General features: G+C 40.3%; 2 pseudogenes; one reads left to right on the forward strand and one right to left on the reverse strand.

The window, feature by feature from the left end:
* Positions 1-3,948: 3,948 nt before the first annotated feature.
* Positions 3,949-4,973, reverse strand: LOC100349184 (G2/mitotic-specific cyclin-B2 pseudogene; annotated as a pseudogene).
* Positions 4,974-5,101: 128 nt separating this feature from the next.
* Positions 5,102-18,161, forward strand: part of LOC100349441 (small ribosomal subunit protein eS12 pseudogene) — a 160,593-nt pseudogene continuing 147,533 nt past the window's right edge.

Genomic DNA, 18,161 nt, shown 5'->3' on the forward strand with positions numbered 1-18,161 from the left:
GTAACAATATTTCCATGTATGATACAACTGGCTCAGTATCCTTTTGCTTACTCAGGAATTATAGCATTTTTTTAAAAACTTCTATCAATTAGTACCAAGGTGAGTACTGCATAATTAATAGTGCTAGGTATTTGTCAAGCCTTGTAAAATGCACTCTCTTGAACTACAGCTGATTTCCCCAAGTACACTTGAGACTTATTTCGTAAGCTGCAAGAAGAGCTATATCAGCAAATTACAAAATGCTGCTCACTCTGATACTCTGCAGGCAGAGTCTGCCTGATCCTGTTTCCAGAGGAGCTGCAGCAATAATAACTGCAGTAATGGCTAATGGAAAGAGCACGCTCAGGCTTACTGCTTCCCCCCTCCACCCAGAGAAATTCAAAGAGGTGCGCCTACTCCAAAGGTCACCATAGGAGGGAAATTCAGGCTTAGCTGCAGGTGATCAACGAGTACCAAATAGTAGTGGTTTAAACAAGACAGCAGTCTATTTTTCCTTTAAATGGCAGCCCTGGCAGATGCACCAAAGAGTATGAGGGTACTTCAAAAAGTCTGTGGAAAAATACAATTAAAAGAGAAATTTATTTTGGTGCAAAACATTTTTTAAATCCATATACAATTTTCCATAATATACATTTCCCGTGAACTTTCCGAAGACCTCATCATAGGCATGGATCACAAAAAATATTTAGTACCAAAATAAACTTCTCTTTTAGTTACATTTTTCACAAACTTTTTTTTCTGTAATTCCCTGATATATAGCAGTTGCAGAAGCCTGTTTTGTTGTGTTGCCACCCTCATGAGATTTCATTGTTGTGGTCGGGTGACTGCTCTAATACCAAACATCATGACTGCCTTTAACTGCAAAGAGAAATGAGAAGAGGGATTTCTACTTCGAAGAAGGATTTCTCTTAAAAAAAAAAATCCCCCTTCCCCAACCCCACCTTGAAGGAAAGTTCCTAGAATGTCTTCATGCCACCCCAATACACACGCCATTGCCTACAACTTAGACACCTGGCATCACCTAGCTTACCATGGCCAAGGCAAAATAGAGTCGATTCACTATGCACTCAACTCAACTATGCACTCAACTAAAAAGCAGGACTTTCAGTACTGTAATTAAAGGGCAAATAGCAATCTTCACTAAAGCCATCCAAATTTGCAAAAGAGACCAAGGGAGGGTGAAGGCAGATGTTTAAGAAATTTTATAGGCAGGGATGTGGCAGCATATAACATGGAACAGGATAAGGGAGAAAGTTTTTGTCTTTGATGTTAAGTAAGTTACAATATTCTTATATTAAACCAAATATAATTATGTATGGGGGTAAATATAATTTTACCTAATCTGTAATGAAATAAGATATTTGTCAGATTTTCTTTAAAAATAGCTTTAATTTTGTCTCACTTTTAACTGCAAGGTAATTATACTTTTTGCTTTATTTTATCAATACAAATATAATCACATTACCTAATATATTTATTATGTAATGTAAGTTATTTTGAATAAAAAATGAGGGTCAGATGCTAAAACGTCAAGCTGTTAAGACTGTGAGGGCATAGAATACATGCAGTACTGAGCCTTGCTTATGTGACAACAAAAGCTGATACTCTCTCCTAAAGCTACACTGCTTCCCTCTGTACATCATTGTTTCTTGTGTGTACGTATGTTTTCAAGCATATTTGTAGAGCTTTTTTTCCTATTGTAATCTATCCAAAGATATATAGCTTGTTATCTTGGAAATTCTCGTGCAAGTCTAAAAAATCAAGGTGATTTCAAAAAGCAAAAAAGATCAAGTAAATGTCTGTAATCAAATCCCAGAATGTGTGCATTCCTGTTTACTTTTGGTGTCTAAATCTTGGAGGTTTCAAACTTTGCTTTTTCTTTGTAAATTTCTATGAAAATATTTTCAATGTAGTTTTTTTTTTTTTTTGACAGGCAGAGTTAGACAGTGAAAGTGAGAGAGAGAGAGAGAGAGAGAGAGAGAAAGGTCTTCCTTCTGTTGGTTCACCCCCAAAATGGCCTCTACGGTCGGCATGCTGTGCTGATCCGAAGCCAGGAACCAGGTGCTTCCTCCCGGTCTCCCATGCGGGTGCAGGGCCCAAGCACTTGGGCCATCCTCCACTGCCCTTCCGGGCCACAGCAGAGATCTCGACTGCAAGAGGAGCAACTGGGACAGAACCAGCACCCCGACCAGGACTAGAACCCGGGGTACTGGTGTCGCAGGTAGAGGATTAGCCTAGTGAGCTGTGGTGCCGGCCATCAGTGTAATTTCATAATCTTTTATAAAGTCATATTGAATGGCTCCATTAAGTTATGTTCTTGTGGATTTATCATAATTCATTTTGCAAATGTAGATTTTTGGTATTCATGGTGAGTATTAAAAATTGACTTCTAATTATAGCCAATGCTATCTTTTTGTCAACCATGATTATTTGTTATAAATTTTTATTAATGGATTTAATTGAGCCAAAGATAGATTTTTAAAGGATTTTTATCATTATTGAAAAAATTCAGCCCTCTAGAACATTTTAATAACTGTTTTCCCAACAACACAGGGCAGTGCCTGTTATATGGCACTTTTTGCAGAAATAATGTCCTATTCTTGCTTTAATTGGCATTTATTTCATCACTAGCATTGCTTCCTCTGCCTAAATTTCTTCTTTTGTGAATTAGCAGTTAAAGCACTTTCCCAAGTTCATTGTTGAGTGTGCAATTTCCTTTCTGATTTATATGGTAATAATATCATATCATATTTCTCAGTTACATTAACTAATTGAGCACTAAGAATTGTCAGTTAATCTTTATGAGGTTTCCTAGTCTATAACCTAAGGGTTACAAAACTTACAAGGAAATCTTATTTTTCCCCTTTTGTTATAATTTACTAAATGACAGATTTGCTGAGGCAAAAGATGCATAATGTTTAAGCATTTTGATGTTTGATGGAAAAATGACCCTCCAGGAAGTCCATATGAATTTATAATCTCCCATAGATTTGGGATTGGTTTCATTGCCGCCAACCAATTCTTTATATACAGTAAATACAGGAGTTTGCTCAGTCAAGGATAAGAGCAAGTCCACAAGATTTCATGACAAGGTCTTGGGAAAACTCTGTATGTTGTACAAGAGCAATGAATTGGTCATCAGGAACACTGACTCTGTTTAATAATTTTACTGATAAAATAAATGCTCTGGATCATATTACTTCTAGATTCTATGTATCTGAAAATAAATTGTAAATACATTTTAAAAGTTTTTCTCAGAGACTGTGTAACCATGATGACTTTGATATAGAGTTTACTTTATGCAGATACCATTGGACTGAGTACACTGAAAATAACTGGTATTTTATGGACCATTTGAAAATAGGATATTGCCAATTAATCATGATGTCTTTTACTGTTGTTTATACTTTCAATTGCCATAGACTAAAGCCACTACTTTGGGGACTTCCTGTGATTGTGTTTTTCATCCCACAATTTAACGTAGAAGAGAAGGGCTGGCATGGTCTATCCGGCAAAGCTGTTGCCTACAATGCCAGAATCACATATGGGTGCCTGTCCCGGCTGTTCCACTTCCGATCCAGCTCCTGACAAGTGGCCTGGGAAAAGCAGCCGAAGACGGCCCAGTGTTTCAGCTCCTGTCAGCCAGATGGGAGACCCTGTGAAGCTTCAGGCTTCGGCCTGGCCCAGCAGTGCTGTTGTGGATGTCTGGGGAGTGAACCAGCAATGTAAGATCTCTCTCGGTCTCTGTCTCTCTCCCCCCCACCCCAACTTCTCTCTGTGTAATTATGACAAATAAATATTTTTTATCATAAGAAAAATCAATAGCCTTATTTTCTTCAATATACTTAGAAAATCGGTCCGAGATTCGTGAGATAGACCAGTCTACTATGTACACAACTAAGAGTTCTTAACCAGCTAGACAAAGTGCAAGGAGGAAACGGCAGCAGCCTAGGCCCTTCCCTCGAGAGGAGAAGCAAGGTCTTTGATAGCTTCTGAGTTCAGTTGAGGGATCATGCTGATCTTCAGGAGTTTGCTGCTTGCACACGTCTTCTTGATGGCAATGAATTTAGTGAAGTTTTCATTTTTGGCCATGTGCTGCATCACTTCCAGCACTTTGTTCTCGGTGTATCCTGTGGAATGCTGCCACTTTAAGTTCCATTTTCCTTGATCTAGAACCTTCTGAGACAAGCAGGAAGCAGCTGCCACTACCCTACAAGGGTGATAACACACTATGTCAGACGTAGTCAGCAGCAGTCAGCTCCATCAAGTCTTTGGCTAAATTGCGCTGTTCCACAACAACCTCGCCTGCTTCTGACACTCATCTTAAGGAGTACAAGGGCAAGGGTCCACCCAACTCAACTTTCAGTTCTTTCAAAATTAGAGTTGCCATTTCTTGGATTTGGGAACTGATATAAGCATTGTCTGTGATATAAACGAAGTCTTCAATATTTGGAAAAACATTTCCTTGAACTTAGAAGCCAATAGCAGAGCAGTAATCCCAACCAGCTGAAGCTTCTTGTGGGAGACTGGGTGAAGCTGTAAAAACTAATCCATGATGACAACACATGTGTACACGGTTTCCTGTAGGAGTCTAAACTTGGAGTATACTTACACTAGCCAGCCCACCAGCGTAGTATGCATACGTCCCCTTATGTCTCTTCCATCTTCGTAATGCGGGTATATATGGATTGCAGAACCTCAAGCTGCCTTAGATACTGGTAAATAGCCTTAATGTAGTCACTGCGGAGCTGTGGGTTCTCCCAGACCTCATTACCCATATCCTTGATTTTGTAGAGCAAAGCAGCAGAGAAAGGTTGCCAGAGGTTCTCTTCCTGCATGGAGACAGCTTCAGTTATGGGAAGGGTCCTTTGGAGCCAACATTTCCATCTGAACTGGTTTCTCAGAAGCAGTAGGCCTCAGTTGTTTGTTGATATTTGTCGCTTGGTGGGTTGAACTGGTATTTTAGAATGCATTATTTGACTACCATACTGTGTTTAATATTGTCTTGGTAAAGGTCCCTGGGCCATGACCTACACAAGAGTCTAGATGAATGCTTCTCAGATCTTAATTTACCTAGAAATAATCTAATGATCTGGTTAAAATGCAGATTCTTACCCCTATGTCTGAGGAGGGACCAGAGGTCCTGCATTTCGAACAAGGGCCCAGACAGCTGTAGTCATATTCTAGGATACTTGAAAGAAATAGAGCTTTGTAGTAAGATTTTACTTTTGGAGTTACCAGATCATTTACTAATGTAACCAATGTGTTTAGCGTCCAGATAAAAAAATAGACTAAGGCAACCAGATTATAATGCAGTTTGCAATTTCGACATCAGTATCTTGTTTGGAATAAAAGTTCTTCTGAGTCACATTTTTATAGCATTGGTAAATTATTTTTGCCTAAGGAAACCCAGTGAGTAAATATCCTGTTATCCCTTGGGTGTTGCAGTGGCCCAATTTGTAACAATCAGCCAATTTCTGTGCGATTATAGAATTTGTCCTCTTATACGTCCCCTACCCAGTTAGCCTCATGAAGATGGCAGGACAGATGAGTAAATATTCTCTGCTGCTGGTGCAGTGTCTCCTGGGATCCAGGAAAACAGAGCTGACTTTCTTTTGCTAGACTAGGAAGGAACAATTTGTATTCTGACAAGACATCTCTATCAGTAGTTTCCAGCTGTTAGTGTGGGCCAATTCCTATATAGTGGAATATTTAGAATTGTAACCATAGTACTCACTCCGGCCAGGCAACCTTTTATTCCTCTTCTACCAGGTCTTAGGAGGGCACAGGATGCCAATCCTTTCTGTGAACAGTTCTTAATAACAATAGCTGCATCTTACTGTAACCTAGGGAGCTTTTCAAAATTCAAATGCCTGGATCTCAGCCCGGAACTCAGGCAGGCACTCATTTTAAGATTTTTTTTAATTATTTATTTTGGGGGCCGGCACTGTGGCTCACTAAGTTAATCCTCTGCCTGTGGTGCCAGCATCACATATGGGCATGGGTTCTAGTCCTGGTTGCTCCTCTTCCAGGCCAGCTCTCTGCTGTGGCCCAGGAGGGCAGTGGAGGATGGCCCAAGTGCTTGGGTCCTGCACCCCATGGGAGACCAGGAGAAGTACCTGGCTCCTGCCATCAGATCAGCACAGCTCTGGCTGTTGTGGCCATTTGGGGAATGAACCAACAGAAAGAAGACCTTTCTCTCTGTCTCTTTCTCTCACTGTCTGTAACTCTGTCAAATATATAAAATCTTTTAAAAATTATTTATTTTTTGATTTTAAAGGCAGAAGGACAGATTTTATGTCTGCTGCTTCATCCTCAAAATGTTCACAAGAATTGAGCCTGGCAAAGATAAAAGGAGGAGCTGAGGAGCCAGTACTCCAGTGTAATAGGCTTAAGCCTCTGCCTGAGGTGCCAGTTGCCCACATGGGTGCTGATTCACGTCCCAGCTGCTCCTCTTCTGATCCAGCTCTCTGCTATAGCCTGGGAAAGCAGAAGACAGCCCAAGTGCTTGGGCCTCTGCACCCACGTGGGAGATCCAGAAGCTCCTGGCTTCAGATCGGCCCAACTCTGGCCATTGTGGCCATTTGGGGAGTGAACCAGGAGATGAAAAGAGCTTTCTCTCTGTCTGTAATTCTACCCCTAAAATAAATAAATTAAATCTTAAAAAAAAAGAGAGAAGGAGCTGGAAACCCAGCTTACCCAAACTAGGGTAGCCGGGACCCTAGTAACCTACTAGGGTATGTATTAGCAGGAAGCTGGATTCAGGAGTGGAGCCAGAACTTGAACTCAGGCACTCTGATATGGGATGCAGGCCTCTCAGGTGCTATCTTAATTGCTGTTAAGTACTCATCTCTATTTTTAATTGATAAAATAATTACAGATATTTATAGAGTTCAGTGTGATATTTTGGTATGTGTATACATTATGTAATGATTACATTTAGGGTATCAGGATATCCATTACCTCAAGCATTTATCATTTCTTTGAGTTGATAACATTTAAGATCTTCTCTTTCAGGTATCTTGAAACCTACATTATTTTAAAATGTAGTTAGCTACCATGCAATAGAACACTTCATTTTACAGCTTTTCCATGGTTGTAAATCTCTGGGCAAGAGAGCAAAGACTCTTCCCTAGCTACCCCACACTAAGAACTAGAAAATCAACATTCCCGCCGGTAACAAACATGTGTAAACAATGAGGGGAGGGTGAAAATCTATACTCTCAAGTGAAATTGCCAGGTTTAGAAAAATTACAATGCAAGCTGCTAAGTTCATAATTAATATTTTAGCATAATTAAGTGCTATGCAACATGAGACTAAAACTATGAAAGTATCCACTGCTTATCTGAAATTTCAATTTAACACAGTCTCTTGTAAATGGCAACCCTTTTCCCAAGGGTGGTCTCAGGTTTCTTGGGAAGAAAACACAGGAAAAAGTTAGGTTAGGGTCTATATCATTATGGACAATTAGAGGTATAACTGAGATTTAAAACCACTGTACAAAGAGGGAAGAGCATGCCTGTCTGGAAAGTGAGGATTTTGGCAGCAAGTTTGACTGTGGGTACTAGTTTTGGTGTCATGAGTTTTCATATATATGGTTAGGCTTTGTTTTGTCCTAACATCTTAGTTATACCAGTGTGAAGCTGGGAGAAGTTGCAATCTGGGCAGCTAGCCAGACATGAACATAAAATTGGAACGCAGCTTTGACCTTCTAACAGTAGCCTGAATCTGCTGTGTCAGAACATGTAATTGTCAAATGCTCTCCCTGACCCCTCACTGATCCCCTTCCCATCCATTCTTTCCAGGCAGTAAGACCTTCTCTGAGAGACACTGGAGCACAGAATGTGAATTGGATGGCTTTGTTGCAGAGAATCCAGGGCCTTGTTCTTATCTACTTTATTACTATTCTCAGTGGGTCCTAGAGATCAGAAAGAAATGATCTGATTGTGAAGATGGGAGAACCCATGACTTCTGTATGGGGAGACATCAGTATGACACAACAGGGAGAACATAAATATTTGAGCAAAGAACTGATAAAATGTCCCTGTTCTCTCCCTAATGGGTAGCAATATTATAGATCATGGGATATGTGCATGTACATGAGTTAATTACTATATTAAGAACATTTAACTTCTAGAGATCTGTTGCTCTGTTTTATATTTAGTTTTGTTTAAATGATATTGTACATGGATACCTCAATTGGCAAACAAACAAAAAACCCAACTCCCCCAGCCCCCCCTCCCCCCAAAAAAAAGCAACAAAAAAGCAGAAGTCTTCTCATTGAAGGTAGCTGGGGAAGTTCTTGAAACTTCGCTACCTGGTATAAGCTGACTCCTTGTAAACTTTGAGACACGAATGGTTCAGGAATTCAGAAGGAAGGATTGCTTCTGATGAGGATTAACTTAGGAAAGCTTTCTAAGAAAGCTGAGGTTTCTATCTGACCTTGAGAAACAGGAATGCTCCTTTACAGCTGAAGGATTTCAAGCAGAATTTCATAAGCACAGGGATCTAAAGATTCATATAATGAAAGTATAGACAAGGGTACTATTATTTTAGTACTTAAAGGTTGACTTTCTAGTACCACTCTTAGATACAAGGAAGAGGAGCCCTCTGGCTGGCCTCCTACTTCAGAAGGCCACTTGGGTTGCTGTTACCCAGTATCTAATGCTCAGTGTTAGCACAGATTAACTTACATACTCTCCACATCAGCGCTCATCTCCACATTGCCCCAGCCCTAGGGAAAACCTTTGCCCAGATCTTGTCATCCAAAAGATGACTGAATGCAAATGCCATCAAGATACTGCAGCACTGACAATGAATACTGCTTCGGAGTTTGGGAAAGATTTGAGGAGCAGAAACATTGAAGTTAGAGAAATGATAAATTAATTAGCTTGTTCCAGTTTTTACCCAGAAAAAAAAAATACAGTCTTCCAGTTGTAGTTCATAGAATTCCATTTTTGCTTCCTTAAATGTTCTATCTTATAGATGCAGAGACCCATGTGGATTAGAGTGGGGTTCTCCAAAGTAGCATATGGCAAATGAGAAATATTTTTCAATATTACTCTTTGATTCGTACATGTGTAAACTAGACACAGCATGATTTACTTAGGCAAGTGTATGGATGTTAAGCACTAGAAAAACAAAAATTCAAATTTGTGTAAAATACTTAGATTTAGTAACAAATTTAAATTTAAAACTTAAATAATTGTGATCTATATGCTGATACTCATAATAAATTATATTTTTTCATCTGATTCTTAATGGATCCTATTACATTTTGGATGAAAACTAACATTTTATGAAATAAAATTTTAAATTTTATGCTTTTAACTTATTTTATTTTATTAAAGATTTATTTATTTATTTGAAATTCAGAGTTACATAGAAAGAGAAGGAGAGGCAGAAAGAGAGAGGGAGGTCTTCCATCCACTGGTTCACTCCCCGGTTGGTCTCAACTGGCCAGAGCTGCACTGATTCAAAGCCAGGAGCCAGGGGCCGGCGCAGTGGCTCACTTGGTTAATCATCCACCTGCAGCACCGGCATCCCATATGGGCACCAGGTTCTAGTCCAGGTTGCTCATCTTCCCATCCAGCTCTCTGCTGTGGGCCGGGAGGGCAGTGGAGGATGGCCCAAGTGTTTGGGACCCTGCACCTGCATGGGAGAACAGGAATAAGCACCTGGCTCCTGGCTTTGGATTGGCACAGTGCCAGCCATAGCGGCCATTTGGGGAGTGAACCAGAGGAGGGAAGACCTTTCTCTCTGTCTCTCTCTCTGTCTATAACTCTGTCAAATAAATTAAAAAAATAATAATAAAAAAATAAAACAAAGCCAGGAGCCAGGAGCTTCTTCCATGTCTCCCACGTGGGTGCAGGAGCCCAAGGACTTGGGCCATCTTCTACTGCTTTCCCAGGCCATAGCAGAGAGCTGAATCAGAAGTGGAGCAGACAGGGCTTGAACCAGTGCCCATATAGGAAGCTGGTATTGCAGGTGGTGGCTTTGCCTGTTATGCCACAGTGTCAGCCCTTATGCTTTTAATTTATATTCAAATTATGTAAACTCTGAATACAATTATGTTTACTTTTTGAATCCTTTAGACAAATGTTTTATTTTTCTGCCACACAAAAATATTTACTATCTTGTCACTCCTTATAGCACCTACCAGATACATGAGGCTATTAACCAATTCAAATGTGACTGTTCTGAGAAACTGTATTTTAATTTTAATTACTTTTAATTTTAATAGCCATGTGTAGTTGGTGGTTGACCACTAGGGCAGTGCAGCTTTACATTATTTATTTCTACTCAACAGAAATTATTTAAAAATATTTGGTAGTGCATTAATTAGTGATTTTGCTGAAATAAAAGTGAACTATATTAAATCACATTGTAATAATTAAAACTCCAAAGCTTCTTATCTCATGATCAGAGCAGCAACACATACGCAAAGTAATTATTTTCAATCATCCTTAATAGTTATTTTGTGTCTTATAAAACAGCCTTGTGCATAGTTTCAAGTTGAGTAATATGAAAATATATCAAGGTAAAAATATGAGGGGCCTTCAAAAAGTTCATTGGAAGTGGGTATTATGATAAGTTATGCATGAATTTCAGAATTTTTTGGCCAAAATAAATATAATTTTAATTACAAATGTACCTGAAATTTTTGAAGTAACCTCATAGAAATCTTATTTATTTTATGGTTCCATTTACATCTTTCAAATATGTAAATATCTGCTATCAATTTTTTTCCTTTCCAAGCCCAGAATAAGAGTTATAGAAGATAAAGTTGAAGACATTAGATTTTAGTTGATTGGATGCCTAGGCCATTCTGGCTTTGATTATCATTTCAAGAACAATTAATTGACTATTGTTAAAACAGAGCTATGTGATATAAACAATGATCTGGCGGAGAATATAAAGGAAAGTTCTGAGGAAATTAGGGCTGCAGAAGGCATACAGGTAAGACTGTGAATTGATAAGGCTCAAAGTGGTGACAGTGTAAATGTGAATTTTAAAAATGAAGAGGGGCTGGCATTGTGGTGCAGGGGGTTAAGTTGCTGCCTGCAATGGTGGCATCCAACATGAGTGCCATTTGGAGTCCCAGCTGCTCCTCTTGTGATCTAGCTCCCAGCTAATGCACTTGGGAAAACATGGAAGATGGTCCAAGTTTTTGGGTCACTGTCACCCCACATGGAGTTCCTGGCCTTTTGGGGAGTGAACAAGCAGATAGAAGATCTCTGTCTCTGTCTCTCACTCTTTCTCTGCAAATCAATAAATCAATAAATCTTAAAAAAATAGAAATGAAGAGGAAAATGCAACGAAGGAAGAATTTATATGTTTTTGTTTTGGTTTTTTGATGTTAGAAACCTGAAAAAACAATCAAGATTGAAGAATAAATAATGGAGTTTAATACCACCTGCAGCAAATGCTATACATTTTCAAAAAAGTCCTTGAATCAAGTTCTAGTCTTAATTTCCAGGTCTCGGTGGAACATTAAGCAATATCACTTGAATACTTTGAGTATTATTTTTGTCACCTTCATATGAGATTTAGAATATATGCATCAGTGGATGGCCATGGGAATCCATAGAAATAGCATAGGTAAAGCTGCTTTGCATAATTGCAAGCAGTATAAGAAATAAGACATGCTATATTTTCATGCTGATGATTATTAATGACTATATTGTTCATATTAAATTCAGATTTAAAATATTAATAAAAGCCAGACATTTTTCAGTTTTATTTGCTTTTGTTAAAAATGCTAAGATATTTTTAAAATGATCCTAACTTCATAATTTCAACAGATTCTAAAACTAGGCAACCATGTCTACAATTTTGACAAATATGATAAATTGCTCAAGAAAAAGGTTTGAAAAGTTTGTCACACATTTATAGTTTAAGAAAGCAGAGATAATCCAAATATTTCTGTCCAGACTCAATTTAAATATCTATTTCTCATGAGCTGTGTGCTTAGTAGTACATGAATGAGCACATTAAGAAGGGCAAGGGAGAGAGATTGATTTCTGAATTATATGTTGTTCAGAGCATATCATTGCATACTTCAAGAGGTTTCTAAATTGATTACTAATCTATTTTTAGGTTCCTACCCTTGATAAGCTTCACATTCTTAGATCAGAGTCAGTAAAATGGAAAATTCATGTCTATATTTCTATACAGATCAAAGCAAACCCATTGAGTCAATACAATCAAACACGCAGAAGAAGAAAATTCAATAACCATACACTAGGGTTCAAAGGGTATGCCACTATCAGAAATGACTGCTAGACATCACAGTGCTTACTTATGTTCCTCTTCTGAACGCACCGATTTAACTACAGTGGCATTCAGAATCATAATTAAAGTTATAAGCCTCATTACAGTTGCTTCAAAGAGATGCTTTTTGAAGAGCTGACAAAAGTACCTTAACAAGAAGGTAAGTCAATAGATCCATAAACACATTTTAATGCTGCATACGTCATTCATCAATGCTGAAAGGATGTCCATTTGCTTTTTGAGAACCTACCACTTCACAAATACTTACACATTTTAATAACCAACAAAAGCTCAGTAAAAATCAAGTTCTCAAAAATCACTTTAAAAACTTTCAATACCTAAATACTACTACTTAATGAACTATGGGTCAGATTAAGCATTAAACACTTTGAAAAAGAGTCATTTAACATCAGGAACAACCATACTTTTTTTCTTTTTCAGACACAAGAAGAAGAAAATGGAGACTTTGGTTTCAAGTCTCTCCAGACAAATGCAGCTCAAACAAGGCAACCTGCCTCCCGCGCTATCAACCCCCCCGCCCCAAGCAAGGAAGTATATGTGAGGCTAAGGTCCCAGATCTTGCCTTGTTCTCAATTCCCTGATTTGCACACCAACTTAGGCTGGAGTCTTCTTGTTCTGGTAAACTACCATTCTCCAACGCAACATCCTAAATTTCATTAACAAGAGCACCACGAAGGTCCTCCAAACTACCCCAGCATTTTCTTTCTTTTTTTTAAAGATTTATTTATTTACTTCAAAGGCAATTACAGAGAGGCAGAGAAAGGGATAGAGAGGTTGGTCTACTATCGACTGTATCGGCTGTTTCACTCCCCAAATGGCTTCAACAGCCAAAGCTGAGCTGATCAGAAGCCAGGAGCCTGGGGCTTCTTCCAGATCTCTCATGTGGGTACAGGGGCCCCAGAACTTGGCCATTTTCCACTGCTTTCCCAGACACATTAGCAGGGAGCTAGATCAGAAGTGGAGTAGCCAGGACTTAAACCAGTGCCCATATGGGATGCCGGCACTGCAGGCAACGGCTTTACCTGCTACACCACAGCACAGACCCCTATCCCAAGCATGTTCCTGTATCTTTCATCACCAGGCCACTCTTCTCATATGTCTTGAGCATCCTCTAGCAATACATCCTTATTAACCCTCTCTAACTCCCAATACCTTCTCATCCTGTCCCCTGGAACTCCTACCTTTGCTAAATATTCATGCTCCAACTGAAAGCACACATTCCACTGAGAACATGGATCCTCATGTAGTCTTCTCAAGTAGTTTTCTCTCTGTCCACTAGACCTGGAAGTAGGATCAAATGGCTTCCTTGTTTCTCATTACCACCTTTAAGCAATTGTACTGTTACTCCTTCTGTCTGGAAACTTTGTCATGAAGGGAAAATACCATTGATTCCTCATTTTGTTTAACATATTTAGCTGCTGACTATCTCTCTCCAAAGCTACTTCCTCCATAGTTCTTCAATGTCCATGTATCTGGCATTCTCTCCTGCTACTGTGGATGGGTTGGCTGGGGTCCTGGCTAGGGCTGTGACTTCTGCTGCATAAAACTGTCTCTTCATCCTTACTCAGGATCATTTTTTTCTGCAGTACCCTTAATTCCATGTTATCCCTTTCTCCCACTCTATGGTGTCATTCAACCATATCTGAATATTTATAATATCCCCTAAGGTGCACTATTCTATTTTTTGCCTACCTTTACAACAGAATTTCTCAAAAGAATTGTCAATAGCCATTGCATATACTTCCTTTCACTCAATTCTTTTTTTTTTTTGGCTTCATGGCAATTAGGCTTTTCTGTTGCTACAATAAAACTTTTTTTTTTAACAAGGTCACAAATGACCTCAGTGTTGCCAGATTTGTCGGTCACTTTTCAGTCCTTAAATTATGGGATGTATCAGTAGCATTAACACTATTGTCGACACCTACCTGTTTCCTATACCTTCTTCACTGCAAGGATACTGCTCACTCTGGGTTTTTCTGCTCCCCTCTGCCTACTCTTAGCTGCTCTTACCAATTCTTTCTCACAACGCTACTCTCTTGCTATGGAGTGTCTTAATGCTCATACTTTGGACTAACTTTTCATTCTAGTCTAGGTGATCTTAGACTGAGGTTGAGAGTTTTCAAATATTTCAAACATTTGCAAATGTCAGGTCCATTAATTTAACAACTCACTTGAAATATGGATTTGAATGTCTAATAGGCACTTCATACTTAACATACTGAAAACTGGGTTCTGAATATTCCTCTTTCACAAACCTGCTTTTCCCATAGCCTTGTCATTTCTCTCAGAATAGAGGCAAAACTGCTACTCTACAAGTTTCTATATGATCAGGTCCTCTGAGACTCTCTTGACATTATATTCTGCTTCACTCACAACTCCATCCAATTATCCTTCTTGCTAACACCAAACATATATTAAAAAAAATAGCCTATGCTGTCCAGGCATTGAGAGGATCCTCAGTCTCAGTCTCAATGTCATTACAAGCCTTCTGATGTCCAATTAGTAAGCTGGTCTGATGCTCACGGTTTGATCATTGTTTCCACAATGACTTTATTGGTACTATATAAAACACCAGGAAAATAGTCAACACTCAACAGATATGTGTGGACAACGGGACTATATAAATTAAGAAGTACTTTTTTGTTTTTTGGTTTATATTTATTTAAAAGAACAGATTTCATGCTTAATATATAGTTTAAAGAATGTAATGATACTTTCCTTTCTCCTTCTCACCTACCCTCCTCCTTCCTTTCTTAATTTCCTTTCATTTTTGTGATGATGTCCTTTCAATTTAATTTATAATCAAAAGCTTAATCATCCAATAAATAAAGAATGAATAAATAATCTTAACATCAAATATGGGCTTTTTCCCTCTAAGTATGGCATAGTTGGATTTTATGGATTGTCCAAATTGGGTTAAGGCATAGTAGGTTTGCCTGACTATGTTTAGAGTGAATTTATACCAATAATCATTATCTACCTCCTTTGACCTGCAAGAACTTACTGTAAATCAATTCTTTAAAATTTCCCCTTAGGTCCAGAATTGTAGTGTAGCAGATGTAGCCACCACCTGCAATGCCAACGTCCCATATAGGCACCAGTTCAAGTCCGGCTGCTCCACTTCCAATCCAGCTCTGCCAATGTATCTAGGAAAGCAGTGGAGGATGGCCCAAGTTCCTGGGCTCCTGGCACCGAGCTTTGGTCTGGTCCAGTCCTCGCTGTTGCAGCCATCTGGGGAGTGAACCAGTGGATGGAAGATCTCTCTCTCTCTCTGCCTCTCCCCATCTCACTCTGTAACTCTGCCTTTCATATAGAAAAAAATTTCCTTAGTGGTTATTTGGCCTTCTAGATACACCTATCTAACCATCCATTAATTTTGTTTGTGACACTACAATGACTTAACTCCTATGATACATTTCCTGCATGAGTTAGGTTCCAACTTGGACCTAGTATCTGTCTTAATGAACAAAAGAGATAATGTGGTTTGAATAAATAGAGTGTAGTGGATAGCTTTCATTACTATAATGAAATGCCAAAAGCAACTAACAAACAAAGGAATAAAGATCTGCTTAGTTCACAGTTTTGAAGCCTAAAAGCCTAGGTTGTATGATGTTGGCTTTGGTTCAATGACGGTCTCATGGCACATGGTAGATAGCATAGTCCTCAGAAACCTGAATATAACCCTACCATACAACCCAGCCATACCACTCCTTGGAATTTACCCAAAGGAAATTAAATTGGCAAACAAAGAGCAGTCTGAACCTTAATGTTTATTGTAGCTCAATTCACAATAGCTAAGACTTGGAACCAACCTAAATGCCCATCAACAGTAGACTGGATAAAGAAGGGACATGTACTCCATAGAATACTATACAGCAGTCAAAAACAATGAAATCTGGTCATTTGCAACAAAATGGAGGAATCTGGAAAACATCACGCTGAGTGAAATAAGCCAGTCCCAAAGGGACAAATATCGTATGTTCTCCCTGATTGGTGACAACCGAGCACCAAAAAGGAAACCTGTTGAAGTGAAATGGACACTATGAGAAACAGTGACTTGATCAGCCCTTGTCCTGACTGTTGATGTACAATGTAACACTTTATCTCTTTTAGTATTTTTTTGTTCTATTTAATACTATTGGTTGAACTCTTTAATTAACACACAATTATTCTTAGGTGTTTAAATTTAACTGAAAAGTGATCCCTGTTAAATCTAAGAGTAGGAATAAGAGAGGGAGGAGATGTTCAATTGGGAACATGCTCAATCTGACTTGCCCTAAATGGTAGAGTTAGAAACGTGCCTGGGGATTCCAATTCAAGCCCATCAAGGTGACGTGTACCAATGCCATCTCATGTTGCTCCCCCTCTTCATGGAGGAACGACACTAAACCCTGCCTAGGCTTCATATCCGAGTCACGGCACCATTATGTCGCTCCCCCTCTTCATGGAGGAACGACACTAAACCCTGCGCTGTTCTTTCGTCTGCTCGGCCCTCCCCGGGTTTGCTGCTGGTTCTTCCCGGGTTGGCTACTATCCCTTCCACCTCCGTGGAAGGGCAGTTCCCCCTGGCCACATTCCCCACTTCCGCAGGGGAGCGGCACACCGCCGGCCGGTTCTCTCGGGGGCTGCACAGGTGTTCCTTCAGCTAGATGTTCCCCTTAGATGTTCCTCGTAGATGTTCCTGGTGCATGCCGTCTCTCTCCTCCTTTATAGTCCTCCTCCGCCAATCCTAACTCGGCTGCCCACACGCCGAGTACGCTGCTCTCCAATCAGGAGCAAGTCCTACAGTTTATTGGCTGAACTGGAGGCACCTGTGTAGAAGCTGTTTTCTTCTCTCCCAGCACCATATTGTGGGAGAGCAGATGCATAGAATAAGTCTTAATTCCAGTAACTCAGTCTAGTCCGGTTTGCTCCCCACAGAATGTGGCCAGGGGGAACTGCCCTTCCACGGAGGTGGAAGGGATAGTAGCCAACCCGGGAAGAACCAGCAGCAAACCTGGGGAGGGCCGAGCAGACGAAAGAACAGCGCAGGGTTTAGTGTCGTTCCTCCATGAAGAGGGGGAGCGACATAATGGTGCCATGACTCGGATAGGAAACCTGACTCGGATAGGAAACCCAGGACGGATAGGAAACTTAGGAGGGAAGAAACGGGAAGAACTGGGAAAAATACCGGAGAGAGAGACTAGCAAACAGCCTAGGGAAAAGCCGGACGAAAAGGGTGCCGGAAGAAGCTATTGAAAGCCTAGGCATAGACTCAGATACGGACTACGGGGGGAAGCTGGGAGAAATCTCTAAGGTCGAAAGCTAGAACAAACAGGATCCGATGCGGACTGTGGGGAGAGGCCAGGAGAAATGAGGGAGGAGTATTGTTGGAAGAAAGCTTGGGGAAACATACCGGGTAGAGAAAAATGTTAGGGAAATTGAAGCCGCGGGGGGCAGGCCGAGGCTGAAACGAAAGCCACTTTGGGATTCTCAAGTTAGCCCGGGAATAGGGGGCGAAAAGTTGAAACCAGAAGCTGAAACGTAAGCCAGATTGGGGTCCGTCTGATTAGCCCGGGGAGCAAAGGACGGGAAGCCAGATCGTGGGGCGGAAACGTGAGCTGGGTTGAATTCGCCAGGCTAGCCCGGGGAACTTAGATTGAATGCTAGTGGCGGACACGTAAGCTACGCTGTGTGACTCGCGGAAGCCGCCGCGTGCAGAGAGAGCACGGGGCGTGAATAGATAGGGAACGGGGCTGGCGCGAGGCCGTGGTTCAGACGCGAAAGGGTTAAGTGCGAGACTGCGGAGTGTGCGCGCAAAGCGGGCTGAAGCGGCTCAGCCGGAAAGCTGCCGAGAAATAGCCTCGGGGCGGAGCCTGCCAGCAGG

Source organism: Oryctolagus cuniculus, chromosome X (genome assembly GCF_051225735.1).
Source record: "Oryctolagus cuniculus isolate XC-2025 breed Fujian yellow rabbit chromosome X, ASM5122573v1, whole genome shotgun sequence".
Lineage (NCBI taxonomy): Eukaryota > Metazoa > Chordata > Mammalia > Lagomorpha > Leporidae > Oryctolagus > Oryctolagus cuniculus.